Source organism: Hippopotamus amphibius, chromosome 4, assembly GCF_030028045.1.
Source record: "Hippopotamus amphibius kiboko isolate mHipAmp2 chromosome 4, mHipAmp2.hap2, whole genome shotgun sequence".
NCBI lineage: Eukaryota > Metazoa > Chordata > Mammalia > Artiodactyla > Hippopotamidae > Hippopotamus > Hippopotamus amphibius.
Window position 1 is genome coordinate 155,622,168 of NC_080189.1, and position 12,758 is coordinate 155,634,925.

Sequence of the window (12,758 nt, forward strand, 5' to 3'; positions counted from 1 at the left end):
GCGGTGTGTGGGCTCTAGGGCTCTCAGGCTTTTATAGTTGTGGCTCAAGGGCTCTAGAGCACAGGTTCAGTACTTGTGGTGCACGGGCTCAGTTGCTCTGCAGCATGCAGGGTCTTCCCAGACCAGGGATCGAGCCAATGTCCCCTGCACTGGCAGGTGGATTCTTAACCACTGCACCACCAGGGAAGTCCTCTACACCCATTAAACAACTCTCCATCTCCCCCCCCACCAGCAATCACCATTCTACTTTCTGTTTCTGTGAGTTTGATGACTTTAGTTACCTCGTGTAAGTTGAATCATACAATATTTGTCTTTTTTGTGATGGCTTCTTTCATTTAGCATAATGTCCTCAAGATTCATCCATGTTGTAGCATGTGTAGGAATTTTCCTCCTTTTTAAAGACTGAATAATATCCTATCACTTACTTTTAAAAAGAAAAATGGGGGACTTCCCTGGTGGTCCAGTGGTTAAGACTCTTCGCTCCCAATGCAGGGGGCCCAAGTTTGATCCCTGGTCAGGGAACTAGATCCCACATGCTGCAACTAAGAGCCCACATGCCATAACTAAAAAAAGAAGGTCTCGTGTGCTGCAACGAAGACCCTGTGCAGCCAAACAAACAAATAAATAAATATCTTTAAAATAATAATTAAAAAAGAGAAAAAGAAAAATGGACGGGCATCTTATTTTGCTGATAAATCTCTGGCCAGTGGTGAGGGCCCTGCCCGTCTTAAAGGATAAGAGAGTCACAGCTGAGGGGAAGCTGGGTCCTATTCTTCCCTTTTCCCAGATTGCTCCTTATGGTGGCTTGTGTTAAGGGATGCTTTGGTGTTCACTTCCTCCTGCTTCCAGCAGATGGCAGCATGACCTGAGCTGGAAGAGTAAATTCCAGTGGGAAAATGAAGGGAGGCCCTCAGAGCAAAGGAGGGCTTTGTGACAAGGCCGAGGTTCTGCATTATTGGTGTGAGTCTCCCAGCTGTTCTCTCCTTTAAGATATGAAACAAAAGTCTCTGCTTCAGCCATCGTTCATTGAGTCTATTGCGCACCGTGCACTTTCACACGGATTTCTCTTTTTTTGTCCTCACAATATCCCTCTCCTTGATTTATAGAAAAATGAACCCCAAGGTCACACAGCTTCTAAGTGGAGTTTCAGGTATTTGAGTTCATGGCCAGCGTTCTTTCTAGCATATGTAAATACTTAAATATTAATATGTGATATTAATATGTAAACTATTATGTGTAAATATGTAAATCATTACATGTAAATTATTTTTAGTGAGCTTCCTCCCTCCCTTCTTTCCTTCGACAAATATACTGAGACCACAGGAGTCTCCACGCAGACATTTTCTATCATGGGTTCTTAAGGGATTGACTCAGCCGCTTGGTAACCGACAGTCTCCCTGGAATTCCTCCTTTCTGAAAGTCTGGCTAGTCCAGTATAGCAGGCCCTGAGGGTCTGAGCGTCTCATCCTAAGGGGTTTGCAAAGCAACTAGGCCTTTTCCTGCTGCCTCCAACCACTTCTGAGTTGGCGGTCTCCTGACCTTCACCTTCCTTTGCCCTTCCACCTCCCCCCGCCAGCCCAGTGTCCTCCGGAGCAGAATTGTCCTCCTAGGGAGGAGGCAACCTATGGGAAGGCCCTGGCCTGGGAATCTAGAGGCCTTAGTGTTCCTGTAAAGCCAGTGATTGATCCTGAGAGAGGGGCAAGCCATCCGACCTCCCCTTGATTAAATGAGAGTGTGGAATTAGATGACCTCAAAACCCTTGTTGTGGACGAGGGATAGATTGGGAGTTTGGCATTGACACGTACACACTGCTATATTTAAAACAGATAGCCAACAAGGACCTACTGAACAGCACAGGAAACTCTGCTCAATATTCTGTAATAACCCAAATGGGAAAAGAATTTGCAAAAGGAATAGATACTTGTATATGTACAACTGAATCACTTTGCTTTACACCTGAAACTAACACAACATTATTAATCAATTATACTCCAATACAAAATAAAAATTAAAAAAAAAAAACCCTTCTTGAATTCTGGTGACCACACTTCTCTGCTGGAGGTTGCTTTAGGTGTGGGCATGTGACCCAGGCTGGCCAATGAGTTGAGAAATCTGCTGAGGGACTTCTGCTGGGGGACAGGTTTTCCCATTTTTAAAGAGAGTCATAGGGAAGATACAGTCCCTTTTCCTCCACTGGACATGGCATGTCTGGATATGACACCTAGAACTAAGTCAGCCAACTTGTGACCATGGGGCAGCCGACCTGAGGACCAAGCCAGCGTGCCTGGGATAACTGAGCAGAAAGATGACAAGGAGACTTGGTCCTTGCTGAGTTGTCACTGAGTTTATCTTTCCTTATTGTTTAGGTCATCTTGCTTGGGTTTTCTACTATTTGCAAAAAAAGGAGCTGCATCATTAATAATCACCTTAGCTTTATCAGAGCTGTTATTTGATCACAAAGTCTGAAGACCTTTTCCTAAGGAAGTCAAGGCGTTTTTCAGTCAGACTGGGAACCAGAATTCATCTACTCATTCATTCAACAAATATTTATTGAGCATCTACAATCATATTCTTTAAAATTGTATGACACACACACCCCAACTCAAAATCTCTGAAATTGGGATGTACCTTAAACTGACGACAGCTTGTGACTACTACTGTCTGTATAGCAATCTTGATAAGGTTGTCGTTGCCTTTGCAGGCATCAAAAGTCCCAGCATCAAAAATGTGCTGAATGCACGTCAATGGTTTGGTAGGGAAAAAAAATCCCGAAATACTCATGGAGATGCACTTAACAGATAAGAATCAAATGGTTGTGGGGGAGGTGCTGAGTCAGACATGTTTGGCAGTGCTTACAATAGAGCTGATCCACACAACTGTAAAACTGGCTTAAGAGCCCAGCACGTATGTGGCACTTCGCTCTTTTACGGATTCTTTTGAGAAATGCTGCATCACTGACACTCTTGACGCCTGAGAGGATGGCACTGTGTGGAAAAAAAGGTGGTCCTTGTCACTCTCAGTCAAAGAGAGAGGAGTCAGATTTGGAATGAGAACTTCTAGAAATACCTTAGCTCGCTTATTTCACTTCTATTTCCCATTTTATTATGCACACGAGTGATTTCTGATGAAAACCTATGACTAATCAAATCTAAAAAAGCTCTTTTGATAAGTGTGAAATAAAAATCTGAGGTGCAAGTATAGTGTCATAGTTTAATTGACAACATCCTTCATTTCTTAGTGGTGCATGAAAGAATGATGTGCCTTATGTTTAAGGATGTCATAAGTTGGAAGATGTGTACTATGTGCCAAGCCCTGCTCTAGTGCTGGGGAGATGACAGTGAACGAGAGACAAAACGCTGGATGTTTTTGCACGTTGACCGTGGAGAGTGCTGTGTATGTCACTCAGGAACCTGCATGGCAGCCAATGTCTCGCTATCAACCCAAGGCTTCCACAGTTGCCCTGGGGTCAGAGTCTCCAGCCACCCCTAAGGATTCACCTCTTCATTGTGCCTGGAAGTGGCCCAGAGCCCCTCTGTCCTCATTTAGTTGGCTGAAACTGTCACATGGCCACATCCCTCTGCAGGGGAGTCTGGGAAATGTAGTCTGGCTGAAGCACCAGGAAAAAAGGGAATGTGGGTGCTGGTGAGCAGCCAGCAGTTGGTACCCTACACTGTGACACTGCGGAAGTCAGGGAAAGTCCCAGAGGCTCAGAGCCTCCCCAAAGGAAACAAAACAAAACACCAACCTGCTCATCCTACCACGCAGATGAGGGTCCTCAGTATCAGACCCATCATCAAAGAGGCAGGTGTTCATGACTCCGAATATTAGCCCCATGGGTAACCACGTATAAACAGACCTGGTTACCCGTGGGGCTGATGGGGTTGATGGAGCCTGTGGTGCTTACCCTAAACCATGGATCTCTGCCTGAGCTACTTTGGGGCAGATGTTTTTCTGGAGTGCCTGTGATGCCCCATCACTTAGCACTGCCCAGACCACCACTGTGCCTGCCCAGAGAGGCTGGAGGGGGAAGGTTCAGTATTCAGTGGCACGTGTGCTACTGACTCGGGATGCAAGACTCCAGTCTCCAGGATGTAGAACAGAGCAACGGAGTCCGGTGGAGGAGTTAGGGTTTCACCAATTAAAACTTAACATTTCTGGGCACTGGATTCCTCAGTTGTCAGTGTACATTCCTCACTTGTAACTGTAGCCCTAACGTCTGCCCTTACTACCTCAGAGGCTGTTGAGAAGATCCAGACAGCAGAAGCAAGGGAGACTTTTGTGAGCTGTAAACATATGCACACATGTATCGCGTGGCGGTGGGAGGGTCGCCTCCGTGCTTCGGAGCGTCCGCGTGAGTGCTCCTTGAGGGAATCACGGCTGCCTTGCTCCGCTCTCTACCGCAGAGTCAGCATTTCTGTGCTGCCCGTGTGAAAGCCTCCCCCTCTCCTTCACACACACACTCACACGCACAGAGGAACTTGTTCCCTTCGGTGTTCAGGGTAAAGCCTGTAAGTCAGGGCTGAGGAACTGAGGCCTCAGGTGAGTGGGACGCACTCGGGAAAGTGAGGAAAGCTGGGGGCGGCACTGTCCTCTCACCGTGTGTGGCCACCAGATGCATTTTTCTCTGGCAGCAGCCTGGCAGTGGCTGGGATGCCAGGAGCAGCCCACACGCCCAGTGCCGGGCCCGCAGCTTAATCGCTCCGCTCAGGCCAGCTCGGCGGGGTTGGGTCCTTTCTGTCTCTCCACCTCTCCTCAGCATGAACCATTTCTGTCATCCCCTGAATCCTGTGGCGTATTCCTGAGTTCCCCAGCCTTCCATGGCTTTTCCGTCTGCTCTTGCTCCGCTAACAGTTCTCAGAATGAAGGGGGACTGGGAACAAGGCGCGTTCTCTCCATTGTCGAGCTATGCAAATTAAGGCACAGCCAGGGTGGGGATTTCTTCAGACGGGGCAAAGAGGTGCATGGGCTGAGACTGATAATTCACTTGGAAAGGGGCAGGACCCATCGGGACAATTCTGGTTGCCATGACAGAACATATTGGCTTCGCAGGCTGGGGAGAACTCTGAATCAAAGTATGAGTCACGGGAACCAGCGCTTAGGGCCTAGAACTGGAGACTCTACCTCCGGGATGTTGGCTCTCTTCTCTGCTTATCTTTGCTTTGATTTGTGTGTGGACCTCGCTCTCCCACTGCAAACATCTGAGAGAGGGCACGGCCGCTGCCAGCCCCAGCTTGGCACCCTAGATGAAGGAGAGCGCCTTTCTTGAGCTTCCCTGTGTTCATCCCAAGGAAAGTCTTGGTCCTGCAGCTCAGGTCATATGCCCATCGCTTGGTTGAATCACTGTTGTAGGTGTGGAGAATTGGATCTGTAATTGGCCAGGCAATCCACCAGTACAGAGGCGAGTGGGAAGAATATGTGCACAGGACAGATGCAGAGGAGTGGGGGTGGGGGGTGGAGCTTGTGGGTGGGAGTGTGAACTGTAGCTGGCGGGACTGTTGCATCACGGGGAGAGCATTGTTGAGGAGCTGATGAGCAGCGGCAGCAGCAGGACCACATCCTTTCAGGGCTCCAGCAGCTTTCTGAAGGCTGGGTCAGCAATGGTTGTCATGGCAACAGCCTGATAGGAGAATCTTAAGGAAAAGACTGAGGCTGGAATGTTTTGAATGGTATTTGCCTATAGATGAGTCCCTCTCTTTCCTTGGCTAAGAGCCAAAGAAAGACAAAGCCTAGCCATGTGGGTTGTCTCACTCTGAGTAGAGGGGGGTGGGGTGGGGTTTAGGTTTCCCTCTCTGAGGTTGCAGGGGAGGGGTGGCGCTAGCTCTGCCTGCCGTGGGTTAACAAAGACGCATGTTCTGCACTCAGGGAGTGCACAAGATGAAAGTATGCTGTGGTGAGGTGCATGGGGCTGGTGAAATATCCTCCCATGCGGTCTCCCTGCCTCCAGCCTTCCTCCTCCAGCTACTGCCAAAGTGATCTTTCTAGCAAATAAATACCATCAGGCTACTTCTCTGCTTAAGTCCTGTAGCAGCCCCTGATTCCTGACAGAATAAAGCTCAAGTGCCTGAACCTGACATTCCTTATCCTCATGACCTCACCTTCTCTGGACTCTGTTTCCGCTGTCACTCTCCTGACCTCACACTCCTTGCAAATCTGTATTGCCGGATGGCTTCATGCCTTGGTGCCTTTGCACATGCTGGGAGCTTGAACTGTCTTCCTGCTTCCACTGGAGAACATTGGCTCCTTCTTTAAACGAAGTGGGTGACGGCTCCTCCCGTCTGCATGACTCTCGGTCTAGGAGAGCACCAGCCAAGCGGCCATGCTTGAGCCTCTAGAGCCATACTTGTCCCTCTGGGTGCCTGAGGCCACGGCCATGCCTACCCAGCCCATCTGCACACCCCCTGGCCAGGCTGGGCTGCTTCCCCTTTAGAGAGGAGCAGACCCAAGATAAATAAAAAACTCTCTCCTCGGTTTCTTTTGCACCTTCAAAAAGGTGACTTATCCCTTCATTTGACAAAGACTTGGAGAATATCCCTTCCTTACTAGTGAAATAGGAGGGAAGGGGGCAGGGCACAACCTTTAAAAGAATGACACAGCCTGAGGGCACGACGTAAACTGGTTAAGACCACCTAGGCCCAAGGTGGCGGATGATTGATTTCCACCAGACCTAGAGCACGCTAAGTGACACACCCACAGGCACCATGACAGTTCCAAGGCCAACCATGAAAGGTCAAAAAGTGGGCCGTGGCTCAATTCCTGGACATTCCCACCCCTTTCCCAAAATAGCTAGAATACTCCTCCCACTCATTACTTTATGAAATTACCCAGCCCTATAAAAACTGAGAACCCCATACCCTGGTGCTTTTCTCATTTTCTGAGGTGGTCCACACTCTGTCTGTGGAGTGTATTTGTCTCTAAATAAATCCACTTCTAACCTATCATTTTGTCTGAGTTTCATTAAGAGCCTGAGCTTCATTAGGTCCTGAGACCATGTTCCAACCTGAGTTGCACAGTTTTGGTTTCACTAGGCACTGTTCTAGACACTTGGATACATTGGTAAACAAAAGAGACAAAAATCCCTGCCCTCATGGAGCTTATGCTCTAGCAGGGGACAGAGACAGTAAACAATAAATATAAGAAAAAAATTATATAATTTATTAAAAGGCACTAAGGGCTATGGTAAATAGGACAAATAGAGCAAGGTAAGAGAGACTGGGAGCCCCAGGAAGGAAGAGTGGGCAGGTTGCAATAGTAATAGAGAAACAGGATGGGTCTGCTAGGGCTGCCATAGCAAGATGCCACAAACCAGGTGGCTTAAACCACAGAAATTTATTTCTCACAATTCTGGAGCTGGGGAAGTCCATGATCAAGGTGCAGGCAAGGTAGGTTTCATTCTGAGGCCCCTTCTCTCTCCTTGTAGGTGGCCGCCATCTTGCTATGTGCTCACATGACCTCTTCTTTGCGTGAGCGAGGAAAGAGAGCTCCAGTGTCTCTTCCTCTTTTTATTTTTATTTTTTTTCACAAATTTATTTTTATTTATTTATTTATTGTTGGCTGCGTTAGGTCTTCGTTGCTGCACTCGGGTTTTCTCTAGGTTGTGATGAGCAGGGGCTACTCTTCATTGCGGTGCGTGGGCTTCTTATTCTCTTGTTGCAGAGCACGGGCTCTAGGCACACGGGCTCAGTAGTTGTGGTTCATGGCCTTAGTTGCTCTGCAGCATGTGGGATCTTCCCGGACCAGGGCTCAAACCCATGTCCCCTGCATTGGCAGGCAGATTCTTAACCATTGCACCACCAGGAAAGTTCTCTTCCTCTTTTTAAAAGGACACCAGCCCTATTGGATTAAGGCCCACCCTCGTCATGTCACTTAATCTTTATTACCTCCTATAGGCCTTATACATTGGGGGTTAGGGCTTCAACATATGCACTGAAGGGAAGGGAAGGGAAAACAAGCCTCACTGAGAAGGTGAGATTTGAGGATGGGATGGAAGAAGGTGAGGGAATTGGAATATCTGGGGGGAGGGCATTCCAGGGAACTGAATGGCTGTAGCAGAGGGCCTGGTGTGGGAATGTGCCCGCATGTTAGAGGAATTGCAAGGAGGCCAGTGTGGCTGGGGTGGGGTGAGCAGGGGGACAGTATAGGAGATGAGGTTAGAGGAGTGATGGGATCAGATAGTTCAGGACCTTGGGTGCTGTGTGAGAACTTTGGCTTTCCTAGGAGAGAAATGGGATCCATCACAGGAGGTTGAGCTAAGGGGCAGTGTGATCAGACTTACGTTTAAATGACCACCTGGTACTGTCTTGAGACTAGACCACATAGGAAGAGGAAGACCTGTTAGGAAGTGCTTACAGAAATCCAGATAAGGAATGATGGTGGTTTGGACCAGGGTGATAAGAATGGAGGCAGTGAGAAGCAGTCAAGTTCTGTATCTATTTGCACAGGAAAGCCCACAGGATTTCCTAACAAATTGAATATGGAGCGGGAGAGGAAAAGGAGTCAAGATGACTCCAAGATATTGGCTTGGGCAATGGGAAGAATGGAGTCACCATCAGTTAAGATGCGGAAGGGTGCAGGTAGAGGAGGTTTAGGGGAAAGGATCGGGTGTTCCCATGTTGGATATGTTGAGTGCAAGCTGTCTGCCAGATATCCAAGAGGATGTATCGGGAAGGTAATTGGATATATGAGCCTGGTGTTGGGAGAGTCTGGGATGGAGACGTAAATTAGGGAGTCATCCCATCCTGATGGTATTTAAAACTGTGAAACTAGGTGAGATCATCAAGGGAGTGAATGAAGGTCAGGACAAAGGTCTGACCCTGGGGCACCCTAACAAGAGGAGGAGACTGCCAGAAAGATTGAGAACAAGGCTGATATGCTCAGAACCAGCGTTCCAGGAGAGGACAAAGGCGAGACAGAGAACTAGAGACCCTAGGTTCCCAGGGACGGGTTTCCCATCTCACCAGTGTTAACCTCCTTACACGGTCCCATCCCAGCCTATCTTCTAAGATTATTACACTATGGTCTAGAGTTTTTCAATGCTTCCAAATCTCCCACCTTAAAAAAAAAAAAGAAAAGGCATACAAATCTGAGATGAGAGCTGAAAGTTTTTACTTTGATCATCCTCTCATTTCCAGCCCCCAGGAGCAGAAGGAACACCTGTGAGGTTCCCCTACCACCATGCCCCATTTTGATCCACTCCATGAGGGGCGCTACCTGCCGCTCCGCCTCCCTGTGCATCCCCTTGGCAGCCTCACCCACCTCCATTCCCTGGCTTCTCTCCACCCTGTGGCTACTGTTGTTGGCACCTGAGGACTTTATCTGCTCACCTACTCAGGCCAGAGGAGCACCAGCCAGCCTCCCCAGCTCCCCAGAGCACACACCGGTCCAGGAGTGTGGCTCTGCCCAGGTCCCCAGGAAAACAACCCACAGGAAAACAGCCTCACTCTTCCCCATGACTCACACAGCGTTGGGGATGCTCACGACTCATTTTTCTCACTCACAGCAGAGACAAAGCCTTGGAGGCTTCACGGGATAATTAATGATGAGAAAACTCCCAGAGATGCTCCACCTGCCCTCCCAGCGCCTCCAGAAAGAGACCATTAGGTCCTCCACAGGAATCGGAAAAAGTCGCTCTTCGCGTGACTGTAGAGGTGGAGCCCAGGAGAGGCTAGGATGAGTCACCTTTTTGAAGGTGCAAAAGGAACCAAGGAGAGGGGTTTTTATTTATCTTGGGTCACCCCCCCTCCCCCAATCCTTACCTCTCCCTTTGCAGCACCGTGTGGTCCAGCCAGGGGCACCGGACAGCCTTCTCCAGTACACCCTTAGCTCCCTGCAGAGGGTCCTATCTTTCCTTCTACAGCTGAATAGATCTTCCTACATTCAGTGAAATGCCACACCTCACCCCCAGATCCACTCTCAGAATTCAAACACATGGGGAAAAAAATCGCTCTTTCACTATTGAATTTTGTGCTAATTATTTCTTTTGAAACTCTGCCTCTCCCCACGCCCCCGTCCACCCACAAACAGGCTGGCGACACCAGCATAGAGCCCGGCACCCCCAATGCTGTGGAATGGATTCCTGCAGCACAAGTGAGAAGGTCCATTTGAAGAGATGACTCCCAAACAAACAGTGATTTACCACAACGTGGGAGTAGAAGGGAACGTCCCTCTGGGAGACAGTAGGGTGTCAGCACATGGGTGCAGCACAGTTTGAAACCCTATCCAATAGTCTAACATAATGTAAAAGCAGCTGCAGCAGCATTGCCATCATCCAGCACTTTTGTCCTTCAGACCACAGACAGTGGTTGTATCTTTGTGGACTCTGAGTTTTAAAATGCTGAGAATCGGAGCCTGAGAGATTTTTTTGCTGGCAAGTTCCTTGTTTGTGGGGATGAAGTCTCCCCTGAAAAATAGTTGGTCCTTGGGACAGTGACTGCAGTGCAGTTAGTCACAGAAGGAACTGCTACTCCCTGGGGCTTGCAGCCTGGGAGGGTGGGGCACTTCTTAGGGGTTTGGCCCACTGTGAGTCTTACGAAGGAGGCCCACGTCCACTGTGTGAACAGCACCGGATAGACTGCAACTTAACTTATTTTCTTGGCAGAGCGGTTCATGGAGGACAGAAAAAGGAGAGGCAGTAGGCTGTCAAGAGGGTGAGGGTTCCCAAGATACCCAAGAGAAAGAGACTGTGGATGAGAAGGACATGGGATGCAGTCACCATGCAACTGTGATGGAGTGATAGATGATGCCCTGTGAGACTGACCAGTACCCTCTGGTTTCATTCTTCTTAAGAGGAAAGCTTCTGGTCTCTCACTGGGTCCCTTGAGTAGATTTATTCCTTCTCTGAAGGATGTGGGCCCTGTGCAAATGACGGGGTGCTTTTTCATTGTAAACAATGCATTGACATCTGGACCAGGGGGCTGGCTCATGTGAACCTCTCTCCCAGGATGGATTAATTTCTGAAAGGGTTTTGGACCGACTGAGTCAGGGACCAGGCTCGGAGTCCTGTTGACTCCACCAAGGTGTGGAGGATGCCAGGAACCCGACTAGAGGGAGGCTGTGGCACTCAGGTTCTAGAACAAACATGCTAACTGCATACAACCATCTATCTGCTGCAAGGAACCTGCACCAGTCTGTCTGCCATCTCAGGGTGGTTCCTCAGGGTATTGCAGGAGTATGTTCTCTTCCTGACAAGCATTTAGGCAACTTGCAGGCAGGGATTGTATTTCATACGCAGTGTGCCCCCCTCCAGGGAAGCTGCTGCCTCCAGAATATGCTCATTGTCCATCTCCAGTCCAGTGAGGGCTTCCTGAAATGGGGACTGGCGGCCCCACGATGACGGCCAGTGTTGTGAAGCACCTTGCTGTTGGTAGCACACCTTCACCTCCATTGCCTCAGCCCATGAAGAAATGGGGCTGGTGCTTTCACAATTTTCACTTTAAAGATGAAGAAACAGAGATCAGAGAGTACTGGCTTCAAGAGAAGCTTGAAATCTCACTCTGCCTAGCCCTGCCTACCCTCCCCTCCCATCCCCAAGGAAAAGGATGATATCAGGGGTGGTCCAGGGCCTAGGGAAGGAGGCATCACTCTAGGCCCACAAGATGGGGAAGGGACTCTACTGCATGCTTGGGGAATTCCCTCCCTGAGTTACCCTGAGGCGTGTGGATTGGACCTGCTCTGTCTGGATCTTGGACAGAAATTCTTGCTCACTTTTCCTTGGCATGCTTTTCCTGGGACTCGCCTTTCCTTACTATGGGAGGGTTAAGTAGTTTGGGGATTCAGGAGAAAAGAAAAGTAGACTCCTTAAGTGAGCCCTCAGCCTACATTAGGGAGTCCCTTACATGGGGTAGTCTGGTCTACCAGGGCAAACGAGTTCAGTAGTAAAGAGTCTACCCTGTGATAGGATAGGGGTTTTAAAAAAAAATTCTACCCACCTCACCTCCTTAGAGTAGGAGGTGAATAGTAACAAGTGCATTTATTTAAAATGCAAAAGAATTCCAAGATAGTAAGCTGGGACCCCACCTATGATGGAAGTGCGAGGGTCTCTGGCCAGACATGTTCATCCTTATCTGGATAAAGTTACCCTGCTCATACCCCATATTAATGACCTCCCCAAGGTCCCACTGCCATGAAAAGTAGAATCAGGGCTGAATCTCAGCCAAGTCCCCATCTCTTTCTTTCTACCTCTTCTAGTCTTGAGACAAAGCCAAGACAAAATGGGAGGATGGGGGATGGTCCCATAGCCTTGGGCATTCCAGGAGGAGCTCGGCATGCTGGTGCTGGGTTCCCACTTGGGTTCAAGGTTGGTTCCATGGTGGACCAACTCCACACTCAATCGTTACTCTCCTGCAGCTGCCCTGGGAAGCAGGTTGACCTGGCACCACAACCTGACCACAGTTCTTCCCCCAGCGCCTGTTCCCCAGCATGGCTGAAGTCCTTGGGAGCTTCTAAGACTGCTTAAGGAGGAAATTTGTTTTATGTCTAACTTTCCTACCCCTTCACTCCCTCTCACCCTCCCTGTCCTCCTTCCTCTTATCCTTCCTTCCCTCCCTCCTTCCTCCTGTCCATTCACTCAAATCTAAGCAGATGCATCCCTGCAGCATCCTATCTACTGTCCCCTGTAGGTTAAGAAGCTTCAGAAACTGAATACTTCCCCTGAGTCGAGAGCCATGCTGAATTATTCATAGGCCAAATCTGTTGCAAATTTCAAAGTGATTTTTCTTCAGGGTTGTGGTTGTGAGGCTACGGGTGAAAGGAGTAGTGAGCAT